The sequence below is a fragment of the Sceloporus undulatus genome, chromosome 2, assembly GCF_019175285.1.
Source record: "Sceloporus undulatus isolate JIND9_A2432 ecotype Alabama chromosome 2, SceUnd_v1.1, whole genome shotgun sequence".
NCBI classification, from domain to species: Eukaryota; Metazoa; Chordata; class Lepidosauria; order Squamata; family Phrynosomatidae; genus Sceloporus; species Sceloporus undulatus.
This window is the reverse complement of record NC_056523.1, coordinates 311,751,361-311,775,658: the sequence shown is the minus strand read 5'-3', so window position 1 is coordinate 311,775,658 and position 24,298 is coordinate 311,751,361. Positions and strand designations below refer to the sequence as shown.

General features: G+C 41.3%; 1 protein-coding gene across 1 annotated transcript in view; it reads right to left on the bottom strand.

Annotated features, from left to right (window-relative positions):
- PDZD2 (PDZ domain containing 2) overlaps positions 1-24,298 on the bottom strand; it is a 403,520-nt gene that overhangs the window by 344,963 nt on the left and 34,259 nt on the right. Inside the window, exons 2-3 of the mRNA XM_042447846.1 lie at positions 11,762-11,787; positions 10,507-10,650 (exon numbers count right to left, since the gene is read on the bottom strand). The gene's annotated coding sequence lies outside the window, so the exon portion shown is untranslated. The remainder of the gene's footprint in view (positions 1-10,506; positions 10,651-11,761; positions 11,788-24,298) is intronic.

The window sequence follows — 24,298 nt, the reverse complement described above, 5'->3', positions numbered from 1 at the left end:
TCAGAATACTACCTGTATTGTACATAATGAGTTATCTTGGAGATAGGACCCAAGTCTAAACACAAAATTCTATTATGTTTCACATACACCTTATACAGAGAGCCAGAATGGTGTGCTGGTGTGAGTGTTGGACAATGACTCTAGAGAAGAGGGTTCAAATCTCCGCTCACCCAACAGGTGGCTCTGAGTAAGTCACATTCTCTCAGCCTCAGAGGAAAGCAATGGCAATACCAAGAAACCTGCCAAGAAAACTCTGTGATAGGGTCATCATAAGTCAGAAATGATTTGAAGGCACACAGCAACACCTTATACACATAAATATAAATACATATAAATTATGCAATATTTTAAAATAATTGTGTGCATGAAACAAAGTTTGTGTACATTGAACCATCATAAATCAAAAGTGTCACTATCTCAGCCACTCATGAAAAAATATTGGTTTTTGGAGTATTTTAGATTTTTCAATTCCAGATAAAGGAGACTCAACCTATATCCCCCAAAAGAGAAGATATTCAAATGTGGACAAACCAGTAATAATATTTATTGATGGTGCTAATAACAGTAGAAGTCATTTACTATATTAATGGCAATTAGTTTGTACTCTACAAAGAAAACATAATATGAAACATTCCAGAAACAACAATGTCATGTATCAGTTTTCTAGTTTACACCACAACTGTTCTAACCTGAAATCTCGGTGAAAGTAACCAATCTTTCTCCATCACATCTACACCTCCACACCCACATTCCATCCTAATGCAGTTAAAATAGAGCAAAACTGTAAATATTAAGACACCCTTTAGGCTCATCCTGCACTCACAAATCTAGTCCAGCAAGAAAGGGTTTGCACTCTTGTGGGAGGGTTCGCATGAAAAAGTCAGTTTACTCCGTATATCAATTAAATATGAAGGTTGCAGGCAGTCTATCAGTGTGACGAGAGCACAGTGAAAATGGTAATCTTGGTCCCTAGCTGGAAGCCACAATGTAATAAAGAGGTTTTCTTTATGGAAAAATTTAATTAATCTACCAGCAAGCATGCGGAGAACATTTAAAGCACCATCATTTCCTGGAAGCTTAATTAATGTTCTTTTGGAACATAATAGTTCAATGATGAACATACAATCTACATTCAAATGCTAAAACAAATATAGGGGCCAGTGGGTTTCAGTCGCTTGCACTGGTAATAGGACAGATTTCATTTATGCTTCTTCTGGGGATGTAGAAACTACTTGCATGCTTTTTTGTCCTTTATATATTGAGATGTAGGCAAACCACACTCAACAGGGCTTCTGACAAAGAATCTCCTGTTAGTACACCCTGCACACCCTGTACCATATTTGGGGGCTTCTTGTTTTCATGTTTCCTATCTGGAGCCAGCATGTTCTTAAGAGGTCACAATGACCTTTGGAACACCAGATGAGAAAGGAGCAAAGACTTGATGATATGTGTATGATCCACATAAAGCTACAATCCAAGCTATAGTGTGCTGACTATAGTCGGTCCTCCTTATCCATGTATTCTTTATCCACAAATGCAACCATCCACAGCTTGAAATATGTTTTTTAAAAATATAAATTCCCAAAACAAGCCTTGATTTTGCCATTTTACATAAAGAACACTATTTTATTATGCCACTGTATTTAATGGCACTTGAGCATCCACTGATTTTGCTATCCACAAGGAGTTCTGGAACCAAACTCCAGGGGATACCAAGGACTCACTATATTTCCTCACTCCGGGCCCTTTTGCATTGCCTCTTGCACCAAGAGACAAAGGAGGTCTCATTGCACCAAAGCAGTAAGCCAGCTCTTTCTGCCTACCCCTGCCATGCTCCCAGCCAACTTTCGTGTCCATCCACCCTGCAGTTGTCCTCATCAAATTACTGCTTTTATTACTCTAAAGTTAAAGCTATCAACTAGTCTGGAATCCCACTGTTGATTCCTGGGAAGGTCATCAGGTCTTTGTTACTTTGCAAGATAGTGCATACCCAATGGCTAGTTATCAAGTATAAATATTTGAGCACACAAGATGCATGCTGTTAGTCCCCACTCTGTGCTCCATGTATGAGCTGTATCACCCTCAGGCCCCAGTCTGAGCCACTCTCACTGTTGGTGGTCTACTGGTCTCTTCTTTGGACAAGTAACTATCACCCCTTTGCATCCATTAAACTCCACTATCCAATTTCCAAACCTCATCTTTAGTTAACTCTTAATGCTATGTGTTTACTATTTTGTCTGTGTGTGTTAATGTTATAATAAAATCTTTATTCACCCAAAAACTGGAAATCTTTCACATTAGTACTGGTTTACACAGGTGGAACTGGTCCTCAAGTTACCCGGCCTCTTGCAAAGCATCCTTGGGCTAAGCAATTCTCCAAACTTTTAAAGATGCTGACATTGTTTGTGGGAACCCTGCAGTTCTCCCCTCAACTTTTTTGGGCAACACTCCTTTTTCCAAGGAGCTTATTGCTCAAGGGCTCCAGACACAGGATGAGAACGGAACGAAAAGGGCCAAGAACGAGTGGGGAATTGAGTGGGGGATGCATTTTACTGCACACAGAAGTCCCCATTCTGTTCTGTTCCCTTCCCCTCCATTCCCAATCCGTCCCAGAGGACGCAATTTTTGAAAAATGTTCAGAAGAGTTCTCAAAAATCTCCTCCTCTGGGATGGAATGGGAATGGAAGGGAAGAGAACAGAATGAGTGAGGGACTTTTTGTGTGCAGTAAAATGTGTCCCCCACTCATTCCGTTCCCTTCCTGGCCCCTTTTAGACCGTTCTCATCCCGTGCCTAGAGCTTGTGCAGTAAGGTCCAAAGTTTTTTCATGCCCACCCAAGTCCCTCTTTTAATCCTCCACCTCTTCCAAACTGGAAGATTTCTGGCAGCATCAGCATTTGGGAGACTGGTGAAGGAGTACAGGAGTAACTGACAAGATGTCTTGAGAGGTGTGTTGTCTCCCTGGGGCAAAGATCCGTGATGTGAGGCTGACAAGTCTAGTCAAGCCTACTGACCAATACCCCTTCCTTTTGATCCATGTGGGAACCAATGATATTGCAAGACATAGCCTTCAGAACATCAGAAGGAATTACGAGGCTCTTAGTAGGAAGCTGAAAGAAATGGATGCACAAGTTGTCATCACGTCTCTTCTGCCAGTTGAAGAGCACGGTCCAGGAAGGGAGAGAAAAACAGCGGATGTGAACAACTGGCTCTGCAGATGGGGCCAGGGAGAACGATTTGGATTCTTCTATCATGGGCTGTGGTTCCATGAGGAGGGACTTCTTGCAACGGATGGGTTGCATCTCACACCAGCTGGAAGAAATTTTTTTGCCAACAGTCTCAAGAATTTGATCAGGAGGGTTTTAAACTGAGTTTCGTGGGGGAGGGAGACAATATTAAGGAAGGCAAAAGGGCTGGAGAAAATAGTCAAACTGACATAGAGGAAACAAGACAAATAATGCAAGGACCCAACAGTGGGAGGCAAAAAAACTTGCACAGGCAGTTACTAAAGGGGACCCATGGTCTGCGATGTCTCTACACTAATTCACTGAGCATGGGAAATAAGCAAGATGAACTCGAACTCCTAGTACAACAAAGCAAATATGATATAATAGGCATCACTGAAACCTGGTGGGATGAGTCTCATGATTAGAATGTAGGAATAGAGGGATATAACCTTTTCAAGAGAAATAGGCCAAACAAGAAAGGAGGAGGAATAGCACTATATGTCAGGGACATTTACACCAGTGAAGAGATCCAGGACATCAATCCTGGAAGCCAGGTGGAGAGCATCTGGATAAAAATTAAAGGGCAGGGAAACAACAAGGATGTTATGGTGGGAGTCTACTACAGACCCCCAAGTCAGATGGAACAATTGAATGATGCCTTTCTAGATCAGATGACCACACATTCAGAAAAGAGAGATGTAGTAGTGATGGGTGACTTCAACTATCCTGATATTTGCTGGAATTCAAACTCAGCAAAATCCCCAAGGTCTAACAAATTCCTCACTTGCCTGGAAGACAATTTCATGGTCCAAAAGGTGGCAGAGGCAACAAGGGGGTCAGCTATTTTAGATCTGATCCTAACCAACAAGGATGACTTGGTTAATGGGGTGCAAGTGGTGGGATCATTAGGTGGAAGTGACCACGTTCTCCTGGAGTTTGTTATACAATGGAAAGGAAAAGCCAGGCAGAGTCAGACACGCATTCTAGACTTTAGGAGAGCGGATTTCAGTAAACATAGAGAAGTATTGAGGGTGATCCCATGGTCAGAAATATTAAAAGAGAAGGGAGTTCAGGACGGATGGGAGTTTCTCAAAAGGGAGATACTGAAGGCACAATTTCAAACAGTTCCAGTGAGAAAGAAAAATGGGAGATGTCTCAAGAAACCAGGATGGATGACTAAGGAACTTTCAACTGAGCTACGTTTTAAATGGAACACGTATAAGAAATGGAAAAATGGGGAAATCACCAAAGAGGAATTCAAACAAATAGCAAATACATGTAGGAGGTAAAGTCAGAAAAGCTAAAGCGCAGAATGAACTCAGGCTTGCTCAAGAGGTTAAGAACAATAAAAAGGGCTTTTTTGGATATGTCCGCAACAAAAGGAAGGAGGAGGAAATGATAGGGCCACTATGTGGAGGAGATGGCAAAATGCTAACAGGAGACAGAGAAAAGGCAGAATTACTCAACACCTTCTTTGCCTCAGTCTTCTCAGAAAAGGCAAAGGGTGCTCAACCTGAGGATAATGGAGCAGAGGAAAGATCAGGGAAATTTCAGCACAGAATAAGTAAAGAGATATTATATTATTAACCTTTATTTATAAAGCGCTGTAAATTTACAAAGCACTGTACATAGTAGACAAATACCTTGTTAATCGAAATGAATTTAAGTCTCCAGGACAAGATGAACTACATCCAAGGGTATTAAAAGAACTTGCAAATGTAATATCGGAGCCATTGGCAATAATCTTTTGAGAACTCCTGGAAAACAGGAGAAGTCCCAGCAGACTGGAGGAGCGCAAATGTTATTCCCATCTTCAAAAAGAGGAAAAAAAGAGGATCCCAATAATTATCATCCAGTTAGTCTGACATCAGTACTAGGAAAGATTCTAGAGCAGATCATTAAACAGAGAGCCTGTGAACATTTAGAAGGCAATTCTATAATCACAAAGAGTCAACATGGGTTTCAGAGAAAGAAGTCATGCCAGACAAATCTGATCTCTTTCTTTGATAAAATTACCAGCTTGTTAGATGAAGGGAATGCTGTGGATATAGTATATCTTGATTTCAGTAAGGCCTTTGACAAGGTTTCCCATGACATTCTTGCAAACAAGCTTGTAAAATGTGGACTAGACAAGGTAACTGTTACATGGATTTGTAACTGGTTGACCGGCCGAACCCAAAGGGTGCTCAACAATAGCTCCTTTTCATCCTGGAGAGAAGTGACCATTGGGGTCCCACAGGGCTCTGTCCTGGGCCCAGTGCTATTCAACATCTTTATCAATGACTTGGATGACAGAATTGGGGGTATACTTATCAAATTTGCAGATGACACCAAATTAGAAGGAGTAGCTAATACCCCTAAGGACAGGATCAAACTTCTGAATGACCTTAATAGATTGGAAAGCTGGGCCAAAGCTCTCAGAGGGAGCCATCAGGCAGACCCAGCAACATCGAGGACTGCCTGAAGGAAGAGGCCCCTCCCTCTTCAACTATCATCTCGGCCTCAGAGGGAGCATCAGACAGACCCCGCAACATCGAGGACTGCCTGAGAGCTGGTGGAGGGCTACTTCTGCCGCTCCCCCCCCCCATGTCACCTGGGAAGAAGCTCCCCAGAAACTGCGGAGGACTGTCTTGCCGCTGTGGTGGCTTTTTACCATTGGGGAGGGGTCAGTGAGAGAGGGGTGTTTTTATGTATTCTTAATTGTTTTATTGATATTTGCTGTGAACCGCCCTGATCTATGGAAGGGCGGTATAAAAATAATAAATTTATTATTATTATTAAAATGAATTTCAACACGGAGAAATGTGAGGTACTGCAGTTAGGGCAGAAAAATGAAATGAACAGATATAGGATGGGGGACACCTGGCTGAATGAAACTATGTGTGAAAGGGTTCTAGGAGTCCAAGTAGATCACAAATTGAACATGAATCAATCGTGTGATGCGGCAGCTAACAAAGCCAATGCGATTTTAGGCTGCATCAGTAGAAGTATAGTGTCTAGATCAACAGAAGTAATACTGCCACTATATTCTGCTTTGGTCAAGCCCCACCTGGAATATTGTGTCCAGTTCTGGGCACCACAATTCAAAAAGGACATTGAGAAACTGGAGCGTGTCCAAACGAGGGCAACTAAAATGGTGAAGGGTTTGGAAACCATGTCCTATGAGGAATGACTTAGGGAGCTGGGGATGTTTAGCCTGGAGAAGAGAAGGTTAAGAGGTGATATGATAGCCCTGTTTAAATATTTAAAGGGATGTCCTGTTGAGGAGGGAGCAAGCTTGTTTTCTGCTGCTCCAGAGACTAGGACACAGAACAATGGATGCAAGCTACAGGAAAAGAGATTCCACCTCAACATTTGGAAGAACTTCCTGACAGTAAGGGCTGTTCAACAGTGAAACAAACTCCCTCGGAGTGTGATGGAGTCTCCTTCTTTGGAGGTCTTTAAGCAGAGGGTGGATGGCCACCTGTCGGGGATGCTTTGCTTGAGAGTTCCTGCATGGCAGGGGGTTGGACTGGATGGCCCTTGTGGTCTCTTCCAACTCTTATCATTCTATGATTCTATGAAACACAGACTTGCAGTGTCAGATTGCAGCAGCATGTCTGCAATAAACAATGCAATAAAGCTTGAGTTGAGAAAGAGCTCTTTATGTACTTTATGCTCCAGCTGCTGAAGACTACCCTATAATTGAAACACATTTTATTGACTGTTTTGTGTGTCAGCACTTATGTTGTGTAAAACAATCTGATTTTAAACTTAATGTAAACACTCCACTCAAGGGCCCAATATAACTGCAGTCCCTGTGTGTTGATGTCTATATCTGGTTATTATTTAACCTTTTAAAAATAAAAACATCCAAACAATTTTACCTTGATTTATTGCTTCCAAAGCTTCTTGTAGATTTTGGAAAGGACAGGAGTAGGTTCGTTTGGCTTGAGGGCACTAGAATTTATGGACTAAAAGCTCTGCTACCTCATTTAGTGAGGAAAGTGGATTCATCATTAGAAGTGAACCACCTTTCTCCAGCTGTATTTGTGGTTTAGTGCGGGAGAGACCCACTATCATCACTAGGTACATTTTAAAGAAAGAACACAAGCCCTCTAAGATGGAGAGAACTAAGATAATAACAACAAGACCATGACCTGAAAAAATTATGATTTAATTTTTAAGAGTAGGGAGTTCTAACAAAAGGGTAATAAGGAAGATAACAAGGGTTGGATTTGGATAAGTGCAAGTTGGTGGCCAAAGCCTCTAAAGAACTGGCCCACCTTCACTACATGAACAGACTGCAGGACTTTGAAAGTCTCCTGTTTGCCCCCCCACCCCCCCCCCCCCCGGCCACCTACCCATGTCAACAGTTGAAAACAAAGTACAGTTGGCCCTCCACATCTGCAGCTTTGACTTTTGTGGATTTGATTATTTGCAGATTTGATTACTTTGATGGGATACAGACTGCCCATTTGGGGCGGCCTGCAGCTGCCCCTTTACACCATGTATTGAGGCCAGGGCAGCCACAGAGGCAGCCCAGAGGCCCCAATCCGGCACTTTTCGAGACCAGGGAGAAACGGCAAAATGCCACTTCTCCCTAGTCCCGAAAAGGGGTATCCTTGGGGCTTCATGCCCCAGGACACCCCAGGTGCCGCACCCAAAGGAGAAATGGGCCGCTCGACCCCTTTCTCCCTGGCGCTGTTCCCGCGGCAATCTAGTTGCTGTGGGAACAAGGCGCCCTCCATTTCGGAGCTTCTTCAGGTGCTGCAGTTAAGCCACCACAAGTGGCCTGATGCAGTGCAAACATGTCATGCCCACGCTGCGTTATTTGGATGTGGCGCATCCACGATGTGTATACAGGGTGCCGCCATTATGCTGCCACAGTTACGCGTTAGGGTTGCGGGGCATCTGTAAAGCACACCCCGAGGCAACCCTAGCATGCATCCAGGCTGGCGCAAAGCGCCAGTCTGGATAAGGCCTTTGTTCTCTGTAAGAATCTCTAGATCCTTTAGTGCAACTCTGCTGGAAGTTAACCATAGAGTTGTACTAGAACCAGCGTTGCCAATTTCTGGGGAATTCCCCAGAATCCAGGATATTTAATTAATTTCTTTCCAGGGATTTTGACTGACTATTCCGGTAAATATTGGGGAATTCCAGGGATTTGGGATTTTGGTAAAACATTCTGGGGAATATCTTCAAGGCTTGTTGGCAACACTAACTGGAACACCTAAAGATTCTTAAAGAAAACACTTCTCTAGGTATTTGTAGGTCCTACAACATGATTCTAGGGTCAATCTCTGGCAGATGTTGACCACAGAAGGTTCCTAGGCAGGTGTTCTCCCAGCTAAAAAGAAAAATTAGTGGGGGTTTTTAATTTGTGGTTTTTGTACATTCATGGGGGTCCTGTGTCCCTAACTCCAGTTAATGTGGAGGGCCCACTGTACCTCTGCTGCTTTAGAAGTACAACTTCAAACCAGCAATTCAGCTGAATCACAATGACACTTACAATGAAGGAAGCCCTGGTTGCACCAACATGAGGGCAGCCCAAAGTCTCCTGGCCCAGAACTGCCCCAACCCTCTCTCATTGCAAAGTCCTTAATAATAATAATAATAATAATATATTTTATTTATATACCGCCTTTCCAAATAATCAAGCAGACAGCGGTGGAGGCTTCTTCCAAAGAAACAGGTACAACAGAAAACTAAGCAGGCAAGTCAACACAACAAACTATGAAAAAAATGTGCATGCATGGACCTTGTTCAGACATTAGTGGGAGACCACTTTTCCCTACAAGTTCAGCAAGTCCACATAAGGTTCAGGTTTGCCCCCTCCTTGCCTGCAAATCTTGAGTCATCATGAGGAAGGGATTAGAAGTATCTACTTTTACTGAAACTGTTTCTCTATCCTGCTCAAATGCAGGGAAATGTGGTTTGTTTGAAGTATGGTTGAGTGATTACAAGCTAATGTTGAACTGTGCTTTGAGATCATCACTCTGTTCTGAAAGCCTAGTTCTCCTCTCTGCTTGATTTCTCTCATTTCTTTTTTTTTTTATAAATTTTATTTAAATATATACAAATATACAAACAAACAATACCATACATTATCATACATAACATTACAAACATTACAGACAAAAATTTTTCAATACAACATAAATCTTTGTTTTTGATTTCTCACTGAACTATCAAGCTATCACGCAAGGCTTCCATGGAGCTTTGTGTTTACCTTTTAAACACAAACAATGGGCTTTATTATACTTTGAATCTGTCTTCTCTTTAGTATATATTATAAACTATAAACTTCTTCTTTCCTTTTATATTTTCTATGCATCTGGTCCCGGATACAATTTTTTATATTTTTCAAGACATTTCCATTCTTCTTTCCTTTCTTCTGTAAGTATATCCATTTGTTTTGCCTCTATTAATTTTTCTAACCATTCTTCTAAAGTGGGTGTCAGTTGTGATCTCCAATATTTGGCAAATATAATTCTAGCAATCGTGAACATATATAACATTAACCGTCTATGTTTTATTTCTACATTTTTTTCCTCTAAAATACCGGTCATATTTAATAGAAACAATAGAGGATTTTTTGGTATATTCATTCCCAATATTTTAGACATAGATTCCTGTATTTTTCCCCAAAATTTCTTTGTTTCTTCACATTCCCACCATAGATGGTAAAAGGTGCCTCTTTGTTTCTTACACTTCCAGCACATACCACTCCCAGCCTTATACATTTTATTTAATCTATTTGGGGACAGATACCAGCGATGCTACATTTTAATGTAATTTTCTTTATAATTTTGACATAACGTAAAAGAGTTTGTGTCTCGCCATGATTTTTCCCACCAGTCCATATCAATTGTTATTCCAGTGTCTTGTGACCACTTAATCATACATTCTTTTACTGTTTCCGATTCCAAATCTCTTTGCTTTAATAGTTTGTAGTATTTGGATATACACTGCTCCCTCGGGTTACGAAATTAATTCGTTCCGCGGCCGCTTTCGTAACCCGAAAAGCCTTCGTAAGCCGAAATGCCATAGGCGCTAATGGGGAAAAGCCGCGATTCCGTGCGAAAAAGCCGAAAAAAGCACCAAAATTTTTTTCGTAACCCGAAAAACATTCGTAACCCGGAACAATTATTTCCTATGGGATTTTTTCGTATCCCGGAAATTTCGTAACCTGGGTATTTCGTATCCCGAGGTACCACTGTATGCCCTTTTTTCCCATTTCTCTCATTTCTAATGGCCATAATCACCTTTCTGCTTCTTTTGCTTGGCTCTCATGCTCACCTTACATACACCTCTCCAGTTCTCCTTCATCATTCTCATCCCCTCCTCCGTCCTTCAGTTTGCTTTCTCATTTCTGGTCTCTGCTAACTGCAGTATGATCCTGGTATCCATGGGACCAGTACCCGCAGTTTCACTTCTCTGCATCTGGAAAAAAAATGCCTTCTCTGAGCTTTTATTTATTTTATTGTTTATTGATTGTATTGTGTTTTTCACTGTTGTAACCCGCCTTGATCCCAGGAAAGGCGGGCTAAAAATAAAGTTTTTATTTATTATTATTATTTTCTAGGTCCTCCAGGAAGATTCTACAGTATGCTTCAACTGGAGGCTGGGCCAAAAGTCATTCATTTCAATAGGGTTCATAATTATCCGTGGTTCCATGTTTCCACAGTAGGTCTGAGAACATATTCTCAGTGGATACAGGGGCCATACTGTATCTCCTCCCCACGTCATAACCTTCCTTTCTTTATTAAGGCCACACCTCCCTGTCAATCCATTTCCCTTCTCTGGCTACATTCCTGTGGCATTCTCTAATCCATGTTCACTCAGCAGCCATTTGTTACCACCTGCTGGTATGGTGTCACAAATCAGCTGTCTATCCTCCTCACTCTCAAAATAACAGACCAACAGTGTGAGTCCTCTCCCCTCCAACTAAACTATCCCCCACAAATCATCTGCATCAGAGCTGGAGAAAGCAAGGCCTACAAGACATTAGACTGGATCTCCTAGCACATATCTCTACTGGTTATACTAGCTACATCTGATGGGATTTGAAGTTCAGCAACATTTGGAAGTCTACACATTCTCTAGCCCTTGTCTAATCCAATTTCACTCAATGTGATGTCCTCAGAGTGCTTAACTATAATGCATGCTGCCTGGGAGAAAAATGGGAGTTAGTTTGGCCCAGGCCAAAATAGACCAAAAGCCATCAGATCTGGTCTCCAATATCTCAAACATATAAGGCCTGTGTTCTAGCATAGAGCTATGGCTCATTTTCCATGTCTTTCCTCCAAACCGAAACTGAATCATTAACCTAAAGATACTCTGATGACAATCTTCCAACTGAGTTATTGAAGGAACAAGGAACCTCCCTAGATGCAAAGATTTCACTTTAATGCCATGTGCTGCTTAACCAAGTTTCAAAATCTCATATTTTCTAACAAATATGAAATTTTAATTGGCATTTGGAACCTGACATTTCCTAACAGCTCACTTTTATTATTTTAAGTGGTTTTAAATAAATAAATATTGGACTCACAACAAATATCACCTGTAAGATGTGTCCTGGTAGAAATAAAGAGATCATAGTTATCATTCTTATAAAAATACAATTAAAATGTTTCATGCAAGAGATGGTTAAATACAAGAACAATATGATCTAGTAGGATAGGTCAAATTCTTTTTTTTTTTATTACAAAAAAATATGATATATACAATAGACAAATATGGATACCAAACAAATACAAACATAATACACAACAAAGCACGGATACATTAAACATGAATGCTTATTCATTACCGTTTAAAATTCTCTTCAAGTACTTCCAGCAACCATTATGGTACTTAGCTATCTTAACATATACTATATTCCACCACATCCAACTTGAATTTCTTAGCTTTTCTTATCCTGTCTATCTATCCTAGGATAGAAGCCGAGTATAACTCAATTCCAGTTGGCATCTCCCAGAGTAATAAGGGCCTATAGTCTAGCTTCTTCTTCTTCTAGAACAGTCAATATATTGAGACGCCGTGCCATATCTATGATATCTTAAGCCCGCAATATATATCTAAACATTTCCATCTCTTATTTACTATCTTCATATCTTTGTTCCTCAAACTCTCTGTCAACATATCCATTTCCTTAGCTTCTCTCAATTTAATTAACCAAACATCTTCATCAGGGATTTCCTTCCTCTTCCAATATTGTGCATAAATAATTCGACCCAATGTTACCATGTAAAGAATTAATAGTGACATCTCTCTTATCCTCAGGTCATCCAATGTACAAATCATATTTAACAAAAAAATACGAGGATCCAATGGTATATCTACCTAGAGAATGATTAGCATTAATCTATGTATATTCCCCCCAAACTTTCTGGCCATCTCACAATCCCACCAAAGGTGGAAAAAAGAGCCTTCCTGCTTCCCGCATTTCCAGCAAGCATTGCTTGCAGTTTTATAGATTTTATTAATCTTTACAGGCGTCATATACCATCTAAAAAGCATTTTAGTATAATTCTCTTTGTAGTTTTAACAAACTGTAAATCTTTTTGTATCCTTCCAAGACTCCTCCCAGTGTTCTAAATCGATAGGTCTCTGTAGGTCCTGCGACCACCTAACCATCGAGTGTTTGACAATTTCATCCTCCAACTGTCTCTCTTTTAAGATTTTGTAATATTGTGAGAGATGCCCCTTCCCTTTATCCAACAGAAGGATAGGTCAAATTCTGGGCATCATTCATTCACTTCCTTTCAGCACCAAGTTTCCTGGCTTTGTTCTGTATGGCCTTTTCATTATTGTATACATAACGTTTTCTGCATATATATATACATACACACACACAATCAAATGCTGTTTGAGTTGGCTTAAAGATGATGTTTAAAAAAATGTTTGCAGGCATTTTTCTTACAAGAGCCAATGTGTAGTGGTTTGGGCGTTGCACTACAACTCTGGAGATCAAGGTTTGGTTCCCTGCTCAGATACGGTAATCTATGGGGTGTCTCTCTCACACACACACCTAGCCCCAGAAAACCCCATGATAATGTAGCCATGAATTGGAAATTACTTGATGGCACACAACATCTTAAATTGCTAAAAAAATATCTCAGCATAGACAATTAGCAAAACTGCTAGACCAAAACTATGAGCCACTTATAAAACAAAATAAAATCCCGTTTTGCTTGTTTGTTTCTGTTCACACAGAGATGTATATCCTATTACTATACCCAGTTGAATCTGGATAACATGTATAATTGCATTACACAGACTACCTTCTACACAAGCCTGCCCAACTGCTGTGTTTGTTATCTTCTCGTGCCCCTTGCAGAAATATACTTGCCTGGGATGCAGGAAACAGTCCGTTCTATTGTGGCACTTCAACTGTGGAGCTTACCTCCCAAAAACATTTTTATAGTCCTGACATACAAATTATGAAGGCCAGGTGCCCTGGCAGCACCCATCAAGACAGATACTTTGCCTGGACCCTGTCAACTCCAGAGATTACCACCATGCCCCAGGACCACGTGGACCATGTGCAGAAAACCCTATAAGTTTATCTTTTGAATCATTAGGAAGGAATCTTCCTTTGCCAGTTTCCGCACTAATGAGACTATCACACAGGAGAAAATCGGGGGATTATAAAGGTATTTTCCAAGGAAAGCCGCACAATGGTGGCAAAGATTTTCACACACATTGCGATCTGAGATGATTTATCCAGGGAAAAACCAGGAATGCTCCAGCAACAAACCATTCACGGAGAAATCTTGTGAATGGTTTGTTGCTGGAGCATTCCTGGTTCTTCCTGGGATAAGTCCTCTTAGATTGCGAGATTGTCTGAAAATCTTCACCACGATCACATGACTTTCCTGAGAAAATGTCTTTTTAATCTTCTGATTTTCCCTGTGTGATAGGAGAATATGCAAAGAGGAGTATTTAAAGTATGTTAAGGCATACCAGGACTGTAATAAGGTATCCTGAATCCCTTGAATACAGTGGCATTCATAAGATTGCACTCTTGGGTTATATAAACATGCAGAAGCCAAACTACACAGTGCCATCAAGTTCATAATCACTTCAAACTGAAAATAATTGATGATGATGATGACGATTTCTTACCTCCCGTTCCCCATGGATCAAGGTGAGGAACAACAACAAATTAATATACACCATACTTAAAGGGCTGTCCTTAGAGGTACCCTAGTGTGCCAATCTTTGAAGGGACAGTTTTGTTTTGGGTCTCATCTTCTACAAAGTGGAGCTGTCAAAGCAGCAACTTACCATACACATAGACAAGAGATTTGGTGGTCGTGTGCCTTCAAGTTGTTTCCAGTTTATGGAGACCCTAAGGTGAACCTATTGGTGGGGTTTTCTTGGCAACATTTATTTAATTAATTTCTATGCCACCTTTCTCTGAGAAAAGGACTCAAGGTGGCTTACAAGATAAAGATTTGTTCAGAGGTGGTTTGCTATTGTCTTCTACTGAGGCTGAGAGTGTGACTTACCCAAGGTCACCCAGTGGGTTTCTATGGCTGAGTGGGGATTTGAACCACAATCTCCAGGGTTCTAGTCCAATGGTCAAACTACTATGCCTCTCTGACTCTGAGATGAAAGATACAGTTGCAGAAATGAAAATAATTCTTTTCTCGGGACAGGATTTAGGGACAGAACTCCTATCACAGAATCTGCAATTTGTTCAAGAACAGTGTGTCTGTCTCCCCCACATGCTGACATAAGTCAACTTCACTTGCTTAAGAAACAACTTGAAACTAAGAAAAGAGGACAACATTAAAAGATGTTGAGAGAGAGGCGGGGGTGGGGGGTGGGAAACTATATAGCTCATGTGCTATAGGGTGGAATGGAGAATATAAAAGTATTTTCCAACAGATTTCTTGGACATGTTCTGCAATTTCAGCACCTGCATTTTTTATTCTTCTTCTTAAAGAGCAAGGTAAGGGGGAAAAACTTCATGGCTTTTCTGAGAGTTAGAATCAGAAAAACATCCTATTGCAATGGAGAGCTTAAAGAGCCATTGCTTTTGAGGAGTCAATAGCTACTAGTCAAGACAGCTATATATCAGCTTCACTAGTAGAGGCAGTGCCTCTCAATAAGCATTCCTGGGGCTCTTAAGGAACTATTGCACTTGTGTCCTGCTTGTAGGTTTCTCACACACATCTAGTTGGCCACTATGGGAATAGAACCCTGAATGAGACAAGACCTCGATTTGAACCAGTGTATCATTTCCTTTGTTCTTAAGGTGTATTAGTCAAAACACACTGAACTGAATCTTGCCAAGAACACTCTGTTATAGGTTTGCTTGGTGTTGCCATAAAGTCAGAAACATACAACAATAAAAACTACTTCAGTATAAAAGGGCAAGGGCAGCTAGAAACAGCCCATCTTTCTATAAATACACACATGGAATGGATACCATGTGTGTCTGGAGGGTTTGCTGCACTTGCCTTCATCACTCAACTTAAGACATACTGGAGCTATCCCAAGAGGAATGGAAAAGAAGTTTAACTGGTGGTCTATTTGAATTTCCTGCAGACAAACACAAAAGCAACCACCAATCCTTTTTGGCACAATCATATACCACAAAATTAGCAATCCCACTTCACTACAAAGCCAAGTCAAAAATAAACAGGGCAGGAAAGTTTGCAGCATGTCATAGCTTCAGACTCTAGCTATTACTTATCTGTATGCTAATTCCACTCAAAAATTGCATGCTCTTGAAAACAGGTACCAACAAAGATAGGGGTTGTTGTTGTGTGCCTTCACATTGCTTCTGACTTATGGAGACCCTAAAAATCACAGGGTTTTCATGGCAAGATTTGTTCAGAGAGGTATGTCAGCCTTCCTGTTAGGCTGAGAGAATGTGACTTGGCCAAGGTCACTCACTGAGTTTCCATGACCAAGCGTGGATTTGAACCCTGGTCTACAGACTCGTAGTCCCATGCTCAAACCACTACACCGCGATAGGGTGCACAGAGGAAAACCTTCACTGACAGGAAACAACTTCACTGGCATTCTTCATACCAAGGGAGGAGGAATCTATAGATGGACAATATTCTTAGCTATCATTCTTACATTATCAACAGTTGGTACAACTGTGCACTTTTACAACTACAAGGTACTATCCATCAGGAGGTAGTCCTATGGACATGAATAGAATAAGACCACAGAACACAAGTTCATGGGAAACCCAATTCTGAGCCAGATACTATACCACAAAGAATGTGAACTCTCTCCCCACAATGTCAAAATGAGTGGTTTGGATTTCTTTTAATGTGATGGAGCATTCTGTGTTGGCTAAGCCACACAACAAGAAGCCTATCCTTAACCTATAGAGAAGGGTGGGAATCATGCAGCCTTCCAGATGCTGTTCGACTAGCATCAGATCTAGCAAGTATAATCAGTAGGGAAGATTCTGGCAGTCCAACAACATTTGGAAGACCATATGATTCCTGCCTTTGCAGTGAGGCAGTGGTGCTCAACCACTAGTTCTCCAGATGCCCAGAAACGTGAGTCAGCATGGTCCATGGTGAAGGATTCTGGAAGCTAAAATCCAAAGCTGGGTGAATCAAAAGTCTAGAATCCCAGCAATAGAAGAACCCTCCCTACTAACAGGTCATCCAATCATACTGCAAGTACAACAGCACTTTTATTGGTAATGACAGTTAAAAACATGGTTCAAACTGGACTCCTCTTGGGGATAGAATGTGGTATTCAGGAAATCAAAATGAAGGGAGAAGGTCCATGGAGATAAAAAAGCAATAATTTTAGGATGAATAAAAATAATTCAGCAGTTATTTGGCGTAGCAGATTTTAGAGGGATATTGTGTAGCACCTTTGAGACACAGGGGTGAAACAGACCAGTGGTTTGGACCAGCCCCGATTGGCCCCCGATCATCCCAGGACCATGGCAACCAGACACCATAGTCCTGAAGCCAGCCACTGCTGCGGTCTTAAATGGGCTACTGGCAAGGAACAACTTTTCGCTGCTCCTTTTCTGGCCAGCTTCGGGCTGCTTTAGGCAGCTGCGGAGCAGCTTCCAGATGATCCAGGGAAGTGCATCATGTGCATGTCACGCCCCTGAAATGGATGGAAGCTGCACTTTTTGGTCTTTGTGTTTCAGGCCTGACTGAAAGTAGTTTGTAGCATAAGGCTTTGCAGACTGTGGCCCTGTCTGCATAGGACAAAAGGCCTATACCCCACCCCCACTCTAATTCTGGCATCATCCTGTTTGGATGACACATGTCTCAAACCTCAGTTCTTCTGCAAACAGTCCAGACAACATCCACCACATTACGCACCAGAACAGGAGTATAGCATCCCTAAACTGGTTTCAAAAAATATATCTATTGTTCCAGATCATCTGGAAAGATCGAGAGCCCTCTGTTCCTACGTCATGGTGGCTGTTTGCACAAGTGTCCCACTGAGCCATCCAGTGTGTCTTCTGCTGCCCCAGGTCACTCATTCTGAGGTCAGAACAAGGCACCCAGCATGTGATAGTCACTAGGCTCGACTCAGGCTTGCATCCTTCCGAGGTCGCTAAAATGAGTACTCAGACTGTTGGGGGCAAATTAGCTTACTTGCTAATTAGCTTACTTGCTGTTCACCGCTATGATCTTTGGAATAGCGGTATATAAATAAAACAAGTTATTATTATTATTATTATTATTATTATTATTATTATTATTATTAGGCACCTTGTTCTGACATCAGACATGAGTGACTTGTGATGGTGGAAGATGTGCTGGGTAGCTGAACAGGATGCCCATGTAGACAGTCACTGTAGTGTGGGAAGGGTGGGCCAGGTAACAGGACAGAGCAGCTGAAGGGTCAGGATACGGCTCATGCAGACAGGGCCTGTGTCTACTTCCTCAGTTGCATCTGACAAAGTAGATTTAGGAGTTTACCAGACGGGGGACATTGCGTCCTTTTCCCATCCTCCCCACACAACTGCAGGAAGGACTTTCACATGATGTCACACTTATCCAGACATTGTCCCATCCAGAAAACACCGTTGACCGCGATCGTGTGAAAGGCTTTTGGATGGTGCTGTGCTTATCCTGTCATTGTCCTGTCATTAAAGTGGAATTGTCCTGGAATTTTGTATTAACGGGAGTTCATGTTAATACAATTCCACTTCAATGACAGGATAAGCACAATGTCCCTGAAACACTTTGACACAATCAGGACAAGAATGTGAGAAGGATGGGATCCTTTTGATATTGTCTACAATGCTTGAAAGCTTATGTTATAAGTTTCTTTCCTTCAGTCTCAAAGGTGCTACAAGATCCCTTTGCATACTGATCCTGGCTAACACAGCTATGTCTTTGAATTCTACCACCACATTCTAAAGAGAAACTATGGGCCTGAACAGACAGGCCAAAATAATGCTGCTTCAGGTCACTTTGGAGGTATGCTGTTTAAATGCTGCATGCATCTTAAGAGACCAAAAGCCATGCCAAAGCCACACTCCAGGCCTAAGGACTGGAGTGCAGCTTTGGCGCAGCTTCTGGCCTCTTAAGATGCGAGTGCCATTTAAACAGCATACCTCCAAAGTGACCTGAAGCAGCTTTATTTTGGCCTGTCTGTTCGGGCCCTATATTTCCACCTTCTGTCACTGTATGGGTACCATCAAGAAGTCTGACAGCAACACAGTTTAGTCTTTTCTCTTCCAGTTCAAAGGTCAGTACAGACTCCTTACAGCTGCTCATGGTGGACCAACTTCTCACTTATGAGAGTAAATGTGCTCAGGCTCTATCATGTCAGATTGTGGGCAGAGATCAGATGGCATGATTAGATCTTTCTCTGTGCCGAAAACAAGAAAGGATGAGAGGAGGAGATTTTCAATGTCATGAGCATGGCAGCCACTTATGTTACAGATAAAGGAGAGTGAATAAATTGACTTCCAAGAAATCTGATGGCAATTTCCCCCTTAACTACAGAAGTTACAACCATGTCTTTGAATTAGCAAATTACTACTATGCTCATCAGTCGGGGATGCAAAATATATTCAAAAGTATTCAAAAATATGGCTGAAAATAGGTTTCTGAGTGTTAGGGAATTCTAATGAGGAGAATCCTAGATAGGAGAGAACGTTTGCAGTTCACAACTTACTCTGTGCACACACAAAAAATGCACATGGCATTTTCTACACAGAAGGTAACTCTTCTGTGTAGAAAATTCTGTTTTCTTTGCAGGAAATTTTATTTTCTGTACAAAAATCCCCCAGCATCTTTCTACACAGAATAATTCCTGAATCACAAGTAGCCTTTGAAAACTGCAGTTTTTCACAGTTTTCTCACAGTGCGGAGAAAATTACTGGTTTGTGGCCGTAAGAACAAAATTTACAAAGACTTACATCCCCTACCAGCAATAGAAATGTCCTTTTGTGAAAGGACAGCCTTCTTTCAAATACATTTCATACTGTCCTTTGTCCTATCCAGTGCCCAATAGAAATCATATATTGCAGGAAAAAGAGGACATTTTTCGTTTTAAACAAACAGACAAAGCAGCTCAGATTGGCAACAGGATTATGGCTGTGAGCATATCACCCCATGCACACAACATTTGGTATGCTTCGATTCCAATCTTGGCACAGATGTGGTGTGGCATGCTTGCTTGCTCTCTCGCAGAGTGGACATGGAAGGGAACATGCACTCACAATCCCACTACCACAACTAAAGCAGGTCACTTTATACATTTAGTTGTTCAGTCATTCCTGGCATTTTTGCTTTATATTCTGTGTGGGAGTGAAATGTTTAAAACACTCTTGCAGGAAGGGAAACAGCAACACTGACAAACAACACTCTCCACTCCATATAAAACTGAGAAAATCTGGAAGTGGGATTAGCATCACAACTAGAAACAGTTACTTTTAGGACTAGCCTCCCAGACTTCCCCAGCAAGCATGACCAGTTTCGGGAAAGTATAGATTTCCCTCTGACAAGCTTTTTGCCCTTCTACTAGCAAGTCAAAATGGCATAGTCTCGAAATGTCTTTGTCACTTGATTCTGTTTAATGCACTGACTTTGGTACCAACAAGTCAACACTATCAAAATCCATCCTCCTTGCAAATCAAACAGAAATTCTGATTTTGACATGGCTTCCTTTCATATGCCCTATGAAGACAGTCCTCTAAATAGACTAGATTCAGGCAACACTGGTACAGAAAATGATATTTATATGGGCAACCACATGCAAATGCAAAATTCCCTTCACTGGTATGTTGGCAAAAGTCTAGTGGCTCTCTATGCATGCAGGTTCACTACTTGATGACTGCACAGTCAGGGTTAACATCTTCTTCTATTCTCATCTCTTCAGTCACAATACTCTTCAGTACAAACTAGTTCAGAAATTCAGTGGCTGAGCATCAAAGCCTGAATGACTTGTTTCATGTAGTTCTACAGTTCTCCTTTTCCACTCCCTGTCCTTCTCCCTAGAGGCTCTCTCGTCATATAAAGAAGATGATGGGGGAGGAGAGACAACAGAACAGCTTGCTTCTTCCTTTGCCAGCTATATGTCCTTACAAAACCTTCCTGCTTTCAATGTCATTTACCTTTGAAGAAGAAAATAAGGTTGGGGTGTGCAGACATGTACAATTTTGTACAGCAAACTACTGAGAAATGAATAGTGAAACAACCTCTTCCCATCTCACCCTGCCAGTCCTAGTTTTGATCTCTAGCCACTTGCAGCTGCTTTACTTGATATGCAAAATATTTGGGAATGGAGTACTGGGGAAGATCCTAGTTACAGGTAAACATGCAGTTCCACCACAAATGTAAAGGAAAACAAAGTGATCCTTTATATGAATCAGTTGCACAGCAGAGCACTTTCTGGAAGTATTATTATTATTATTTTCTTATATCCTGCTTTTCTCCCAATACAAGGACTTAAGTGGTGAACAATGAGTATAAAAAATACAATTTAAAAACAGTACAACAATATTAAAATATGTAAACGTAAAAATTAAAAAGCAATTAAACAAAGAATTAAAACAGTTATAAATTAAAATATATCATGTTAAAATACATACCATTAAAATTTCTACAGCCCAGCATTAAAAACGCAGTCCTTCTCAGCTTAAAAGGCCTGACTGCACAGGAACGTCTTTACCTGGCGTCGGAAGGATAAAAAGAATGGCATAATCCTGGCCTCTCTAAGAAGGGAATTACAAAGCTTGGGAACAATCACAGAGAAGGCCCTCTCTCTTGACCCCACCAAATACACCTGGGAGAGTGGCGGGACAGAGAGAAAGGCCTCTCCAGATGATCTCAATATTCTGGGGAGCACATACAGGGAGATACGGTCCTTCAAATAGCCTAGACCCAAGCCATATAGGGCTTTATAGGTCAAAGCCAGCACTTTCAATTGAGCCTGGATACCAACTGGCTGCCAATGGAGCTGTTGCTGCAACGGAGTTGTAGGCTTCCTTTTAACAGACTGGCTGCAACTCTGTGGACCAGCTGATGTTTCTGAACACTTTTTAAAGGCAGCCCCATGTAGAGCAGATTACAGTAATCCTGACGGGATGTAACCAAGGCATGTACCACCATGGCCAGATCTGATTTATCCAGGAATGGGTGCACCTGGCGCACAAGTTTTAGCTCTGCAAAAGCACTCCTGGTCACCACTGATACCTGGGCTTCCAAGCTCAGTGCTCAATTCAGAAGTATCCACAAACTACAAACCTGAGTTTTCAGGAGAAGTATAACACCATCTAACACAGGCTGAATCCCCATTCCTAGATCTGTTTTTTAACTGACCGGGAGCACATCTGTCCTGTCTGGATTTAGCTTCAATTTGTTTGCCCTCATCCAGTCCATTACAGGGGTCAGACACCAGTTTAGGACAGAAACAGCTTCCTTGGCATTAGGTGGAAAGGAGTAACAGAGCAGGGTATCGTCAGCATACAGGTGAAACCTTACTACAAAACTCCGGACGACCTCTCCCAACAGTTTCATATAGATGTTAAAAAGCAGAGGGGAGAGGACTGAGCCCTGAGGGACCCCACAGGACAATGGCCAAGGAGTCAAACAGGAATCCCCCAGCGCCACCTTCTGAGAAAAACCCTCCAAGAAAGAAAGGAGCCACTGTAGAACAGTATCTCCAAGCCCCATCCCAGAGTGGTGGCTCAGAAGGATACCATGGTCAATGGTATCAAAAGCTGCTGAGAGGTCCAGTAGAACAATCAGGAACACACTCCCTCTGTTCAGTTCCCTGCATAGGTTATCCACCAAAGTGACCTAAGCGGTTTCTGTCCCATAGCCAGGTCTGAAACCAGACTGACATGAAAGTCAGTCTGTACTACAACTTGTAGGAAGTACTACAAGTACTACACACTACAATCAATACAACCTTCTATACTACACACTTGTAGCAAGTACTACAAGTGTGGCCCATTCAGGTTGGCCTTTGGTGTTGTGTCAATAAATGATAAAGACATTTCAATCATGTTTCAATTTGATATGGTTTTACTCTGTTGAAGAAAGCAGTTGAGCAACTTTGACCTGGTTTGCTGCATTTTTAATCATGTTCCCAGTGCAACCATCATGATCATGTTAAAGACAGAAGACGTGACACAGAGACCATCATGTGCATGTCTGCATGCATGTAGGAATGAATCTGTGTCCTTTCTGATTGCCACTACACTCACCAGCAGCCCACTCACTTGTGTAGCCCCAGAAGGGTTCTGCTAAGGACCAGTACAGCCCCTACTTCAAAATGATTGCTTATCCCTGTTGTACATCAAAACAAATAGGCAAGGCATAATGATATGGAGACATTCTCAGCTTCAATTATTGATGTGTTGATGTGTTTCATAGCTCCAGAACTGACAATAAAGAATGGTAACCTGGAAAAGCAAGGGGAATAAAATCTACCATGAAACAGTGCTAGGAGGATTACAACTATGGTGTATGTTTGTGTCTGTCTTCAAGTTGCCTTCACATCCAGAAAATATATCTAGGTGACTTGTGTTGGCCAAATAGCAAAGTACAATAACATCCAAAATACAGAAAACAGTGAAACCTTTACTGGACACCCCTTCCCCCCAAATGCACAAAATATATGTTGTAAACTTTCAAATCTCCACTGTCTTCATCAGGTGTTGAAAATCATTTATTGTTAACTGCCCTCAAGTCATCCCAGACCCATGACAACCCTGAAATTAAACATCTCCAAGTTTCCAAGATCTGGTGGGATCTGATCCATTTATGGTATTTAGGCACTAAGCAACTATGGTATATGATTTGATATACAACTACATTGTGACAAGTCCCATGAAAAGTCAATGTGACTTTCAAACTCTAATTTTGGATATGTATTAAATGCATCACAACAGGCACTGCATAATCTCCGTATACCTCCTGGTTAGGTTTGTGATAAGCAACAGAGACAGGCAGCTATATCTGTAACAAAAGCAGTCTATTTAGTCACAGCAAAAGTTATTAAGCTTTCGACAAGATATTAATAATTCATATCAGCAAAACAAAATGCCTAGTTAAGGTGGATGTCGGTTAACTTAAAAGCAGCATACTGAAGACAAACAGTCGGATTCATCTATAATTATCAGATTCACATTTTACACCAGAACTGAAGTAGACAACTTTCAATAAGCGTCATTACTGAGCTGAGTTTAGGGAAGGACAATAGGGTGACATTTTAATAGAAATAATCAAGCAAGTGATGACAAGTTATATCTTGACTGATATCTAGTGATCTTAACATCTACAAGAGGACAAAATAAAGAACATTTCAGATCTACCACTCTGTGATTTCTAACTGTGAAATAATCACTATCAACAATATGACAGGTCTCCACAGCTTGCAAAATTTCTTTTGGGAGACTGTAACTCCCAGAAGGCATACAACAACATATAACTCCCAGAACAGATCAGCCAACATAGCCATCCTATCTGATGGGGGCAGATGTAACTGAATTGTACTCCAGGAAAAGTAATTTCCCCCTAAAATGTGGTAATCTCATAGTGCAGATGTTTCATGGGAATCATGTTTGTATGAATGCATGTACAGCTGGAAATATTAAAATGTTTTCTAGCAATTG